At 43.1% G+C, this 12,694-nt stretch overlaps 1 long non-coding RNA gene across 1 annotated transcript in view; it reads right to left on the bottom strand.

Annotated features, from left to right (window-relative positions):
• Positions 1-12,694, bottom strand: part of LOC116157296 (uncharacterized) — a 271,730-nt gene that overhangs the window by 214,943 nt on the left and 44,093 nt on the right. The gene's annotated exons all lie outside the window — the stretch shown is intronic.

Here is a 12,694-nt window from a genome sequence, read left to right on the forward strand (position 1 = left end):
TGATGGCCCTGCTTCTCACAGAAGTTAAAAGTGCTAGGTATGTGCTTTCCCAGCCTCCCTGACTAGCACCTGTCATAGCCTCTGTCAACTGGAATCACCTGCCCCAGACTTGGAATCACTACCCAGTGGCGTGTCAGGAAGAAGCAGGTAGCATGCAGAGTGCATGTGGACCCTGTGTGGCTGAATCCTCATTCCAGAAGCAGCCAAAGCAAGGGCTAAATAACAAGACCCGTATCAGTGGGGTCGGTGGTGTGGTTAGCAGCACAGAAGTGTGTTCATTGGATTCGTTTCAGTGTATGATTTGGGGCATTGTTCCTGGATACATGGCCTCTGAGCCTAGAATCTTCCTGGAAAGTCTATGAGCCATTCAGGATCTTTTTTTCTGCTTAGATCAGCTAACATCAATTTTTAATTTTTTTTTTTTTTTTTTTTTTTTGGTGGGTGGAGGTAATTAGGTTTATTTATTTATTCTTGGAGGAGGTACTGGGGATTGAACCCAGGACCTCATGCATACTAAGCATGTGCTCTATCACCTGACCTATACCTTCCTCCCCCACTTTTTGATACTTAGAGTAGTAATGGGCATTAAATTCTAAGAACCTCTCTACCCCTTCTCAGATCCTGTAGAAAGCGTCCACTAGTAGTCTATCCTCATTTTTCTTAGCAGGTAGCATAACATAGGAGTCAAGGGCAGGGCTCTGGAGTCTGATGGCCCTGGGCTCAAACCCCAGCAATATGTGAAAACAAATCTATGGGGAATCCTAGAGCTCTCAGCAATCTGTGTGACCAGGTCATGTGTAGTTTCACACCTTCCTCGCTCATTCCCAATAAATATGTGCTTGTTGAATATGCATTCAGGGGTCCAGGACCCTTTCCATTCATTAGTCTCGTGAGAACCAATATAGAGTTTCTGCCCATGCATTACAGAATTAAAAGATAACAAGATCAAACTCAGTGACCCGTGGTATAACGTACACTTCTAAGCTCGTTAAAACACAGCCTAGGTTTAGCCCCCATTAGCACATCACTGGTATTTACCAGTATTTAACTGTAAATTTCTCCTACTGGTATTTAACTTCCTGTTTGCTATTTCACTTCTCACCGATTGCCTCACAATCCACCTTGTCTCCGGAGGACAAAGGCTGTCTGTATCTCTGGATCCTACCGCTAGGCCCAACACAGAGCTGGGCATGTAGAAGTTACTCAATACATATTTCCTGAATGAAATACAGTCAGTGAAAGGACCACAGTCACCGTCAACTAAACTGAGCTGTACTCACATGCTGGAAAAGTTCTCTCTTCCTGTATTTGTGCCACTTAAGATGCGTTTCTTGGCCTAAATGCACAGCAATAGAGGACTTGTTCCATGCATTGTGGCAGCCGCACAATGGGATGTTTCGGAGTCGTGCATCATTACCTTTTAAAGACTAGGTAGCCGAAGAGAAAGTGGTAATGATACATCACGGTTGAAAGAGAGAACTTAAGAAGGTATGTGTATATAGGTGAGTGCTGCCAGGGAACACAGTGGGATGAAAACATCTTTATTGTTAAGGTAAAATGACTTGATGTGATCTTTTCCACTATTCAGATTTTCTTTTAAGGTCTGAAAAACAATGCCAGTTCTCTAAGAATAAGGACTTGAGGTATATTTCCCTTAATTTTATAACAGTAATGGGTCCAATAAATAAAAGTGAACAGGAAGATGCATTTCTGAGAAATCTGTCTAAGATACAGGCGAGCACAGTGCAGCAGGTACTGGGGGTACCCCACCCACATCCTCCTACCCTCATTCTGACTGCCAGCACCAGCATTTCTTTCCCTAAAGAGATTTCTGTCACCACCTGTGCCCTCTTAGCTTACATATTCAGTTGCCCGAAAATACCAGGGAATTGGCACCCCCAGAAGCAGCCCTCTACACAACTCCCTCGTCGTCCAGGTGGAATAACCCCAAGATTTTGTTCTAAATCATTTCCCAGAGTTCCCAGGGATGAAGTTCCAGTTGTCCAGAATAGTAAGTGGCTCAGTAATGAACCCCTTATCTCTCCTTCCCACTTCTGTCTCACTTCCCCACTCCCCTACAGGTTGTCTCCTGGGAGCGCCTTCCAAGTATACTACATTTGAATCCTTAGGCTTCACTGTGTCTGTGCTTTGGAAGCAGACAGGTCTGGGTTCCACTCCTGTGGCCAGCACTCACTAGCTTTAGGCAAGCAGCTTCTTTGAGGTCCCTAAGCCTTGGCTTCCTCATGTATATAACAGAGAAGATAATATCTGTGTTGCATTGTTATTCTGAGAATAAAATTATATGCAGCAATGTATATAAATTGTTCACACATGGGACAAAAGGGGGATGCTCTCCTTTGGTGTTTGGTGGTAGCCATAGTAACAGAAGCAGCAAAGCTTAGACCCATGTTCCTCCAACTTTAATGTGTGCTGGAATCTCTTGGGGTCTTGTTAAATGTAGATTCTCATTCAGAATCCAGAGCCGGGCCTGAGAATCTGCTTTTCTAACAAACTCCCAAGTAGCACCAATGTTGTTGGTCCTCAGACCCTGCTAGGAGTAGCAAGAATCTAGACCCTCATCTTCTGTATGGCAAGGAATGAGGAACATCAATCATCTATATAACAATTCACTCTGGAGTTGGTCGTAAGTACTATATAACTACACACACACACTCACACACACTTTCAGGTGTTTTCAGATGAGCAGAGAAACTTTCCATCACAGATGTAACTGGGCATCGTGGATGTAACTACTTAACCACTTAATTCTTAGACTTCTTCAGGCAGGTAGGCATTCCCTCAGTTCTTCTCACTTCTGATACCAAATTCTGTTCCACTTAACCATTTCTATATAACAAAGCACCCCAAAGCTTAGCACGCATTATCACATCACATTTCCTCTGGTGGTATTTAACTTCCTGTTTGCTATTTCACTTCTCACCAATTGCCTCCCAAATAAGCTTGTCTCCTGGAGAACAAAGACTGTCTGCATCTTTGGATCCTACCGCTAGACCAAAACAGAACTGCGCCTGTAGAAGTTACTCAATCCATATTTCCAGAATGAAATACAGCCCAGTGGAAGGACTTCAGAACAACCATTTCATTATTTCTCACGATGTTGTGGGTCTGTAATTTGGGCAGGGCTCAGCTGGGTGATTCTTCTGTTGCATGTGTATCTAGGTAGGTAATCCACTGGTATCCAACTAGCAGCAGGACTGGTTTGAAGAGTCCACAACTGCTTCACTTCCATGTCTTCCATCTTGGCAAGGATGGCTGGAAGGCTGAACTCAGCATAAATTGTCGACCAGAACACTGATGAGAAGCCTCTCCAGGATGAGAGCTACAGAGGGGTCACCTCCAGCCTTGGCAGTTCAGGGTTCCAGAGTAAGTGTTGTAGTGAACAAAGCCAAAACCGCCTGGTCTGGCATCACCTAGCCTTGGAAGTCACAAAGCATCACTTCTCTCACACTCTATTTTTCAAAACAGTTTTAAGTCCATCCAGATTCAAAGAGAGGGGACAAGACCCTTCCTCTCGATGAATGTGCAGCCATGTCTTAAAACTGCCACAGTCCTCCTCCCTCTGGCCACAAATGCTAACACACCTCCCACATTAAAAATACACTCCCTCCCTCCCAAGACCCTCCACGATGGTATCAGACTCTGGCCTCGGCTCAGGATAGAACTCTAGGATCTCATCATCAAAATCAAGTCTTTACCAGGTGTCTCCTAGAGGCAGCTCACTGCTAACCATGGAATCTTGCTTCTGTGAGCTTAGTTGAAAGTCAGGAATTAATCTGTAAATTGAGAATTATATTTTGTGTAAAAAGATAGAAGAGAGTAGAAAGCAGCACTGCAAGGAATGCTTTCAATTTACTTCAAATAATATATCAAATATTACAAACAATAAACTCAAGGAGCTAAGGTCTCCCCCGAGGCCTGGCCATAAATGAGGCACTTAGGAAAGCACAATGAATCCAGAGCCACTAGGGGACCATTCACGGTTCCAGTTAAGGCACATTCTCAAGCATCTTTCTGATTCCCAGGAACACTGCTCATCAATTAGCATTTATGCAGTGCTTAACGGTTCTGACCTGTCGTTGGAAGTGCTACCAGGGTTCAGTCGAGTATGTTTCATCCAAACAGGGCTGCATCCTCTCCTGCAGCTGTGCCAGGGGCACCGGGCGGTGAGTCACAATGCAATTCTCACACTGCCCTTAGAAGTTCAGGTGGGAAACAAAGCATTCGGGTTGGGGAGGGGGGTGGTGAACATTACTTTGATGGAAATAGTGAACAGCCCACATTCACAAACAGATTCATTAAACTGCAGATGAATGGGTCATTGAGTTCTGCTGAAGCAGGATTCAAAAATGGTAGGAAATGGACCTGGGCCCTAGAAACAAGGATTCGGGGTTTGGTTTCTGCCACCTTTATACTTTGACCAAGGTATTTACCCTCTTTATGCCTCACTTCTACCCAGTGAAGACGCTACAGGCTACCTGACCAAACTGCCCCAAAGATAAAATGAGGCCAAAAAGGGAATAAATGTTAAAAAATTGTGACATGCCGAAAGAAAGTGTCATTAGGTTTGCACTGACTTCAGGAATCACCTTTCAGTTCAACCTCCACCCAGGGATGTAAATTTGTGGTCCAACCTCTCCCCACAGCCACCTAACACGCATGAATATTTTCTGAACACATTTATCCTTCATTTAACCTTGGACTTGATGTCAGGCTGAGGTTATTTCTATGAACAGGCATACAGTTCCATTTAGTGACGGACGCCACACTGCATTACAAGCGCATTCAACGTAATGTGGCAGAATGAAGGCAATCGGTCTCGGTGTGCTTCCTGTCTTCACTTCCACCCCATTCAACCCTCGTCACCTCTCCTCTTGATCACTGGCCTCCTGAGGAGTTCTCCAGCATGTGTTTCATCAGATTAAAATGAATCCATACTGCCAAAAATTAAGTAAATTAAGTACCAGTTCCTTGTTCTGGCATGCAAAGCTTTCCAAATATGTCCCCCCAAATCCCTTTCCAGCATTCTTTCTCAGAAAACCCCTAGACATCACCTATACTCCAATTAAGCTAATCACCATGCTGCTCCTAGGACGTGCTCTGAGTCATTTCCCTGTCTGAGCTACCTCTGCACGGGTCTCCTGTTAAAATCTGACCAATGCTTTCGGGCAACTTTCAAACTCGGAAAAAAATAAAATGAAGCCATGTCAAGAAGGATAAAAGTTGTCCAGAAAATCACAGGAACTAATTTGGTGTGCCAGGCAAGACCACAATTCAGAGGTAGCTATAGAACTGGGAAGATAATGTCAGTCTTTTACAGCCGAAGTTTGCATCGTTCCTGGCATAAGAATTTTGGAAAAGCTCCTCACCCCTGGGACTTTACTGAACAAGTAGACGGTACCCAAAAATCTGTCAACTCTGACAATAACTGGCTGTCTTTTATGTACAGTTCTCATCACATAAGCCCAACCTAAATGGTGCCAAAACAATCCATCATTTTGTTTTATTTGGTATTTTAATGCAAAACAGGTCTCCCAAAAATCGATCCAAAAGTTGTATTTTCCAGACCTTTGACAAAGAAACTTCTTAGTTGTTTTGTTTTGTTGTTATTTCTTCTGAAACCTTGGTAAAGCAATTGCAAGCACATATTATCTTGTATGTTTTATCTTCACAGAGGCTTTAAAAAAGTTTTTTTTTAAACTTCTTAGCTGTATAAAGCTTGAGCAAAGAATCCATAGGCAAGTAAAAGTAAACTTAGATCAGATTTTAAACCACCTATGACTCATCTAAGAGGAGTTGCTATATACTGCTCAAAACAGATTTATTTCAAAAAGATTTCATTGGCTCCAACCATTTAAAAATAAGTGATTGGAGAAAAAGTTTGCCAATCACACATCTGATAAAGGGAGAGTATACAGAACATATAAAGGACTCTTAAAACTCACTCAAAAATGTAAAAAAAACACATAAATAAATACTAAAAGGATGCTAGCCCTGAGGGGTGAAGTCAATGCCTAACGTACCACGAGCTCATAAAAGTAACTCTCAAACAAAGGCTACAGGAGAAAGAGCCATGCTCTGAGCTAACTGACCCAAGTCCACACAAGATGGTTGGAATTAGTGAGCCACTGCTGGGCCACTCAGCCGCTGAGGAGGCAGAGGGAGTCCTCGCAAGGACGACTATAATTTTTAAGTCCATAAAACTTGCCAACAGTGACAATATAACCACCACAGCCCTTCTCAGAAAAATAAATGAGCTTTTTTTCCTCTCATGGTAGCTATTACATACGAAATGTTAACAGGCACTGATTCACAAGCTGACTTCCCCAATGCAACCCATCCTCCAATGGGAATTGGCGCAAGTTTGTCACCAACAAAGGGATCTCGCTCTACATCATCAAGGAAATGCTTCCCTAAAATGAAATCAATTACGAGTGCGTCTTGAGCGCCTGTTACACACAACGCCTTACAGAGAAGATGAAGGCAAGACCAGGCAAAGAAGTCAATCGTTGTTCAGCACCTGGTACCAGGAATCCAGCCCACAGTGCTTTCATACCTACATCACTCAACCGCCATGAAACCCTTGAGTTAGGTATTATTATTCATATTTTCACAGATTAAGAAATTGAGGGTCAGAGTAATTAAGCAACTCTCCCACCAGTAGGCAGAGCGCCAGTCTCAATTTTCTTGCTCTCTTCTTTCCTGACTGCTTCAGGAAGTTTTGTTTCAGATAAACTATAAAGCAGAAAAATCCAGCCTTCCTTCAGAGAATTCCAAAACCATAGAAATAATATAGGACCTTTCAACTCGTGAAAGCAATTCAAAAAAAAAAAAAAACTTCCCGAAGTGTAAACAGTTTAAGACGCTGTAATACCCTGGCTCTTCCACCTCAGCAAAGGAGTCTGTTCCATCTCTGCGGAAGAAAATCTCCGTCAAGACATCACAGGTGATTTAGCGTCCAGACTAGTTGAGTCCTGTATGATCTCCCCCAGATTGTATTTATGGACTTCTATAAAGGGAAAGCATCAAAGACGCTTCACCCAGGTCCCCAGATTGGGCTGGCACCAGGGCCAACGAAAGCAAACGCCCATCCCTTGATTCACAACCGGGCTGCTCCCCAATCCCCTTTCTGCTGCCCTCCGCCACCCTCAACCCCCACCCCCAACCCCCACCCCCAACGCACCCCACCCCCGCCTCGCCGGGAAGGGTAAATGGAAGGATTTGGTTTTATCCCTCAGTGCAAAAACACAGTATGAAAATAAAGTACACAGGGTCATATGCTTTTCTGGCGGGGGTGGCGGGGGTAAATGTTTGCACGACACATGCTCACGGCAGAGCCTGCTCTTCCTCGCACCTCCCCACCCCCCACACTTCACGCTGGCAGCCAACAGTCCTGATTAAGAAGGTCGCCTAGGCCTTCTCTTGAAATAGCACTGAAATAATTCATTTTGACAAGGAAGCGTATGTGGGGATGCAGGCGAACGCGGACGTAAGAACGCGGGTGCCCGATCCTTCTTTCTCAAGGCCACGCCTACTCCACCGAAGATTATGAAGTTTCAGTTACTGTGGATGGAAGAGGCAGCAGCCAAGCGAGTAAGAGGTCTGGCTTTCCCCGAAGGAAGAAATGAACATCAGTGACCACTAACATCACAACAGAGAGACAATACTTACTAAGCACATCTTCTGAATTATTCTTGTTAAAATCATCATCATCATCTAAGCTGACTGCAGTCAATCTCTGAATCAAACTACCAGTTCACAGAAAATGGAAAGGGACAGAGGAACAACAAGTAGGGAGCCTAGGTCCGGATGCAGGCAAGTGGGTAGATTTGGTGGTGGCAGCCCGTGGCAGTGCTTTTTAACCACCAGACAAACTAAATGCCCTGCGCTTGGCTCCACCTTCAAGGTCCCTGCCACGGGGGCACTCCCTCACTGCCTCTACAGGCATCCTACACTCGGACAGATTTTAAATCATCCCTTTCTTTCTTTACTGAGCAAACGCCTACCTCTTTTTGTGCTGAGAATGCTACAGTCAAGGTGGTTAGACTGGTAAGTACACGGCCGGACTTCCCTTCCCTCTAGCGCTCTGGGGCGGAGTAGCCAAAAGAGCACCTCGGACGCGATGTGAGAGGCACAAGGGAAGTCCACAGTCGGGTGCGGTGACAGACAGAAGGAGGCCGAGGAGCCTCGCCGTCCCAGCTGTCCTCACGCCCCTCTACTCCACGTTCGGCTCTTCTTCTCGATCGTGAGCCCCGCTGACCCACAGCGTCGCACCACCACTTCCTTGGTGGCAGGCCATAGGCAGCAGCTTCCCAAAGACACTCCACCAGCTCTCCGACACAGTCCCATGTCAGCTGCATCGCTTGTCTCCTCAGATCTCCCTGCAAGCTCTGACTTGCTCACCTAGGCCAGTGCTTCCCTCATTTCTTAAGGGAATGACTCCTTCATCGTCCAACTCTTCTTTCTGGACCTACCCTTCCCCTGATCCCCCCACAATTGTGTAAGCTTTAATTCCTATAATAAATACCTCAGCCCACACTCAGAGGGCACTCCTGCCCCACAGAACCCTGGATGACACACCTCTGTCATCTACTGGACCTGGTTCTGCTTCCCAGCACCTCCCAATATCGACAGTACTCAGCCTTCTACAGAGAGCCTGTCAAGGCTGCAGGATCACCACGATTTCTCATTGTCAAAGGCAATCACACCCAACACATCAGTGCTTCTGCTGGGACGTGCTTTTAACCCTTCTGACACGGGTCACTGTCTCTCCTAAGACCTCCCCCAGGGCATTTAATCAGTTTCTTTTGTTCAACTGGAGCTCATTTATCCCAGATTTTTTTTTAATTGAAATATAGTTGATTTACAATGTTGTGTTAGTTTCCATTGTGCAGCATAGTGATTCGGTCACACACATATTTTTTTTTCACATTTTCATTATAGATTATTACCAAATATTGAATACAGTTCCCTGTGCTATACAGTAGGACCTTGCTGTTCATCTATTTTATATATAGTAGTGTGTATCTGCTAATCTCAACTCCTAATGTGTCCCTCCCCTCCCTTTCTCCTTCGGTAGCCATAAGTTTGTTTTCTATGTCTGTGAGTCTGTTTCTGTTTTGTAAGTAAGTTCCTTTGTATCATTTTTTAGATTCCACATATAAGTGATATCATATGATATTTGTCTTTAGCTGTCTGACTTATTTCACTTAGTATGATAATACCCAGGTTCATCCATGTTGCTGCAAATGGCATTAATTCATTCTTTTTATGGTTGAGTAGTATTCCATTGTCTATAAATACCTCAACTTCTAAAAATAAACTCACCATACGATCCAGCAATCCTACTGCTGGGCATAGATCCAGAGAAAACTCCAATTTGAAAAGATTCATGCACCCCAATGTTCATAGCAGCACTATTTAAAATAGCCCAGTCATGGAAGCAATCTAAATGGCCATCAACAGATGACTGGATATCCCAGCTTTTTAGATCATTTTTCCAAGTGCTTTCTTCCACACATTCAGTGTTTCTTCTAATAGTCACATTTGACCAGTATGTTTTCACATCGTCATCTAACCTATCAATCCATTGGGAAGGGCCAGGGACAAACGGCTGCTGTGACAGACTCTTCCTAAGGAGTCTCTTTTGGACGTGACTGTCATGCCCAGATTTCCATGTGACCCCAGGTAAATCAATATGTAACCTATGAGACTTCGTCAAATTAGGTATTATAAAGGTTAAATAAATAGAGATATACAACAAGTGGCTCTAAATCCAGGAAAATACTGCATCATTGAAAATAGGAAGAGATAGCAGAGCAGACATTTTCACACCGTATGCAAGACATCCAAGATGATACATTTAATTTCAGATGCCTTAGGTTGGAGGTCCATGGAGAAGTACCTAAGCTGAAATGGTCACTTGCAAAGAAGTGATATTTGTATACACAAGGGTAGATTCGTTCTTTAAAAGATAACAAGACAGAAAACTAGAGGAGGCCAAAAGCAGTACATTAGTAATGTCTGTGTCACATGAGCATCTGAACTCCTGGCAGTTAGCAGCTGCTCCCAGCACATTACCGTTGACATGTGTAAATATGTAAATACATGTACAGCTAAGGGAGGGAAACTACACCAATGTGGATCTCCAGGACTAGGAACCACACGGACGGTTAAGAAACAACCACGTGGTCCTGATTCTCCTACTATTAACACAGGAGATTCTCTTACCTTATACACACAGGATGACCAGGAGAGTGACCCAAATTGTAGCACACATTTTATCTAATTTTGCCCCTTTGCTGGAATGGGATTCCCCCCCTCATTTAAATGTCTTTCAACTTTGACCCACATATGGACAGACCTTTAAAAGTGAGACTGGAAACAACTCAAATGTCTGTCACTCGGGGACTGGTTGAATAAACTCTGCTGTTCTCAATGGGGTAAGAAATGTCTGCATATGCTGCTAATGACTGTTGAGACAAATGGTATAAAAATGTGAAAAAACAAGGTAGAGGAAAATGTGTATATCAAGCTAACATTCATCAAACAAAGTGGAGATGGGGAAGATACCAGTATCTGTACATACTTGCTCCTATAAAAAAAAATGTTATGATAAACTACTTATGGAGGAGGGAGCACACAAAAATGGAAGCCAGGCTTCTCTGAATACATCTTATTTTATATGACTTTAAAACAAAGTTAAATGAAATTTAACAGAATTATACAACTTTAAAGTAAAATGAAACAAATAAATTTAACCACCAGGCAAGTTTTTAGACTGTCTAGAGAAGAATTCATTTCAAGTGACCTTAAAAGACAATAATTTGACTGTACATTCCTAGCGGGATATACTCTAAAGATGAAAAGAACTGTAAAATAAATTCAAATTGGTTTTGATAATCATATTTTAATAATAATAGTTTATATGGTTCTTCTGAAATATTAATTAGTCATATATAAACTTATAAAGAAAACAAATCATTAATTATCAGTAAGAATTCATCATTTAGCTTCTCTTTAAAAAGAAAAAAGAGGAGGAAAGGTGGGAGGGGGAAAGAGGGAGGAAGGAAGGAACAATGGAAGGAAAGAAGGGAAAACAGTGACCAATCTAGTAGCAATAAGCAGCTCTTATATCCAGGCTGTGGTCTCTAAATTCTGTTTCCCATAAAGGAATGCCAGCTACTCGGACAAATGCCAAATTCCAGGTTGAGGGCGAGAAATATTCAAGATAAGCCTAGAACATCTTGTCATACCAGAAAATAAGGGAGTTGCTGAAGGTGACTGAAGGACGCCTAAGCCTAACTTGAAGAGGCTCCCATTAACCCAAATGGGACCATTTGAGCATTGATTAGAAAATTGCATCAACTAAGTATCAAATAGACTTAAACATCCATTAAGTTCATTATGATACTTTAAACAAATTAAGTGATCAACTTTGGCTGATGTTGGAAACCAACTCACTGAAACTAGTAAAAAACAGAGAGAGAGGGGTGTTTGTGACTCTAGCATCTATCTGGCCTTCCCTGTGTGAACTTTACATCAGGATAATCAAATTGTTGGTATAGGGAAAGTATTATAGCAAATAAATGAAGAAATGATAGGTTATCACAGATCCAGACAATGCTTTTCAAAGCTGCTGATGTCACAAAAATAGAGACAATAGGTACTATGGGTATCTTATGAAAAAGAGTGTGTTTTTTTAGAGCCACTGTATTTTTAGCAGTACTTACTGAAATGTTTGTGAATAATATGATCAGATGTCTGTGTGTTTTTGAAAATAATCCAGGAAGGGGGATGGGAGAGCACTAAGGAGGTAGACACAGACAGAACAAAATTGACCATGAGTTCATGGTTGTTGCAGCTGAGAGATGGTAAATGAAGTTCACTGCACTATTCTATTTGTGTGCCCGTCTGAAATTTTCCATAATTGATTTATTTAAATTGATGAGGCTTTGAAGCTGAACTGCCTGGGTTTGAATCCCAATTCAGCTACTTATCAGAGATGTAATCTTGGGCAAATTACAGAAAGTTGTATAACCTCTCTGTAACTCACCTTCCCCCTCTGTAACATAGGAGTGATACAAATGGCTTGTTATGAGGATCAAATGTCAAAGACAAGCCCTGAGAACAATTCCTGACATACAGTTAACACTTAAATGTTAGCTATTACCTTTAGGGGTCACAAAATCAGATGAAGCCTTGGCTTAGAGTTTCTGGGCTGTTAAACCATTAAGACTGACTCATGAGAACTGTTATTCCTTCTTCTTACTGAGGGGCATAACATACATCCAACAATCTTCTTCCCCCTACACACCAATTAAACATACTACAGAGATTAACCAGTCTTTCAGTTTTCACCATTTTGGCACTCTACCTGCTGCTCCCAAAGAAGCAGAGGCTTCAGGTCAATGCCCCGTGCTTCTCTCCACTCCTGGGGGCTGCCTCTCCCAGCACCGCTCCAGGGCCGGCCCACCGTCCCCCACAGAGCCCCCTAGTGGTGGTGCAGTTCAGCAGGACACCAGCTGACTGGAGGCCAAAGTTCTGGCACCCCATCTTGTCTGTCCCTGAATAGCTGTGTAACCTTGTATAGTGGTTTGATATTCCCAGAACTTGGGTTACAAGATGTTGCCAACATTTGTGGAACTCTTGTCTTGAAACTCCCTTTGGAGACTAT

The sequence above is a fragment of the Camelus dromedarius genome, chromosome 1 (genome assembly GCF_036321535.1).
Source record: "Camelus dromedarius isolate mCamDro1 chromosome 1, mCamDro1.pat, whole genome shotgun sequence".
Classification (NCBI taxonomy): Eukaryota; Metazoa; Chordata; class Mammalia; order Artiodactyla; family Camelidae; genus Camelus; species Camelus dromedarius.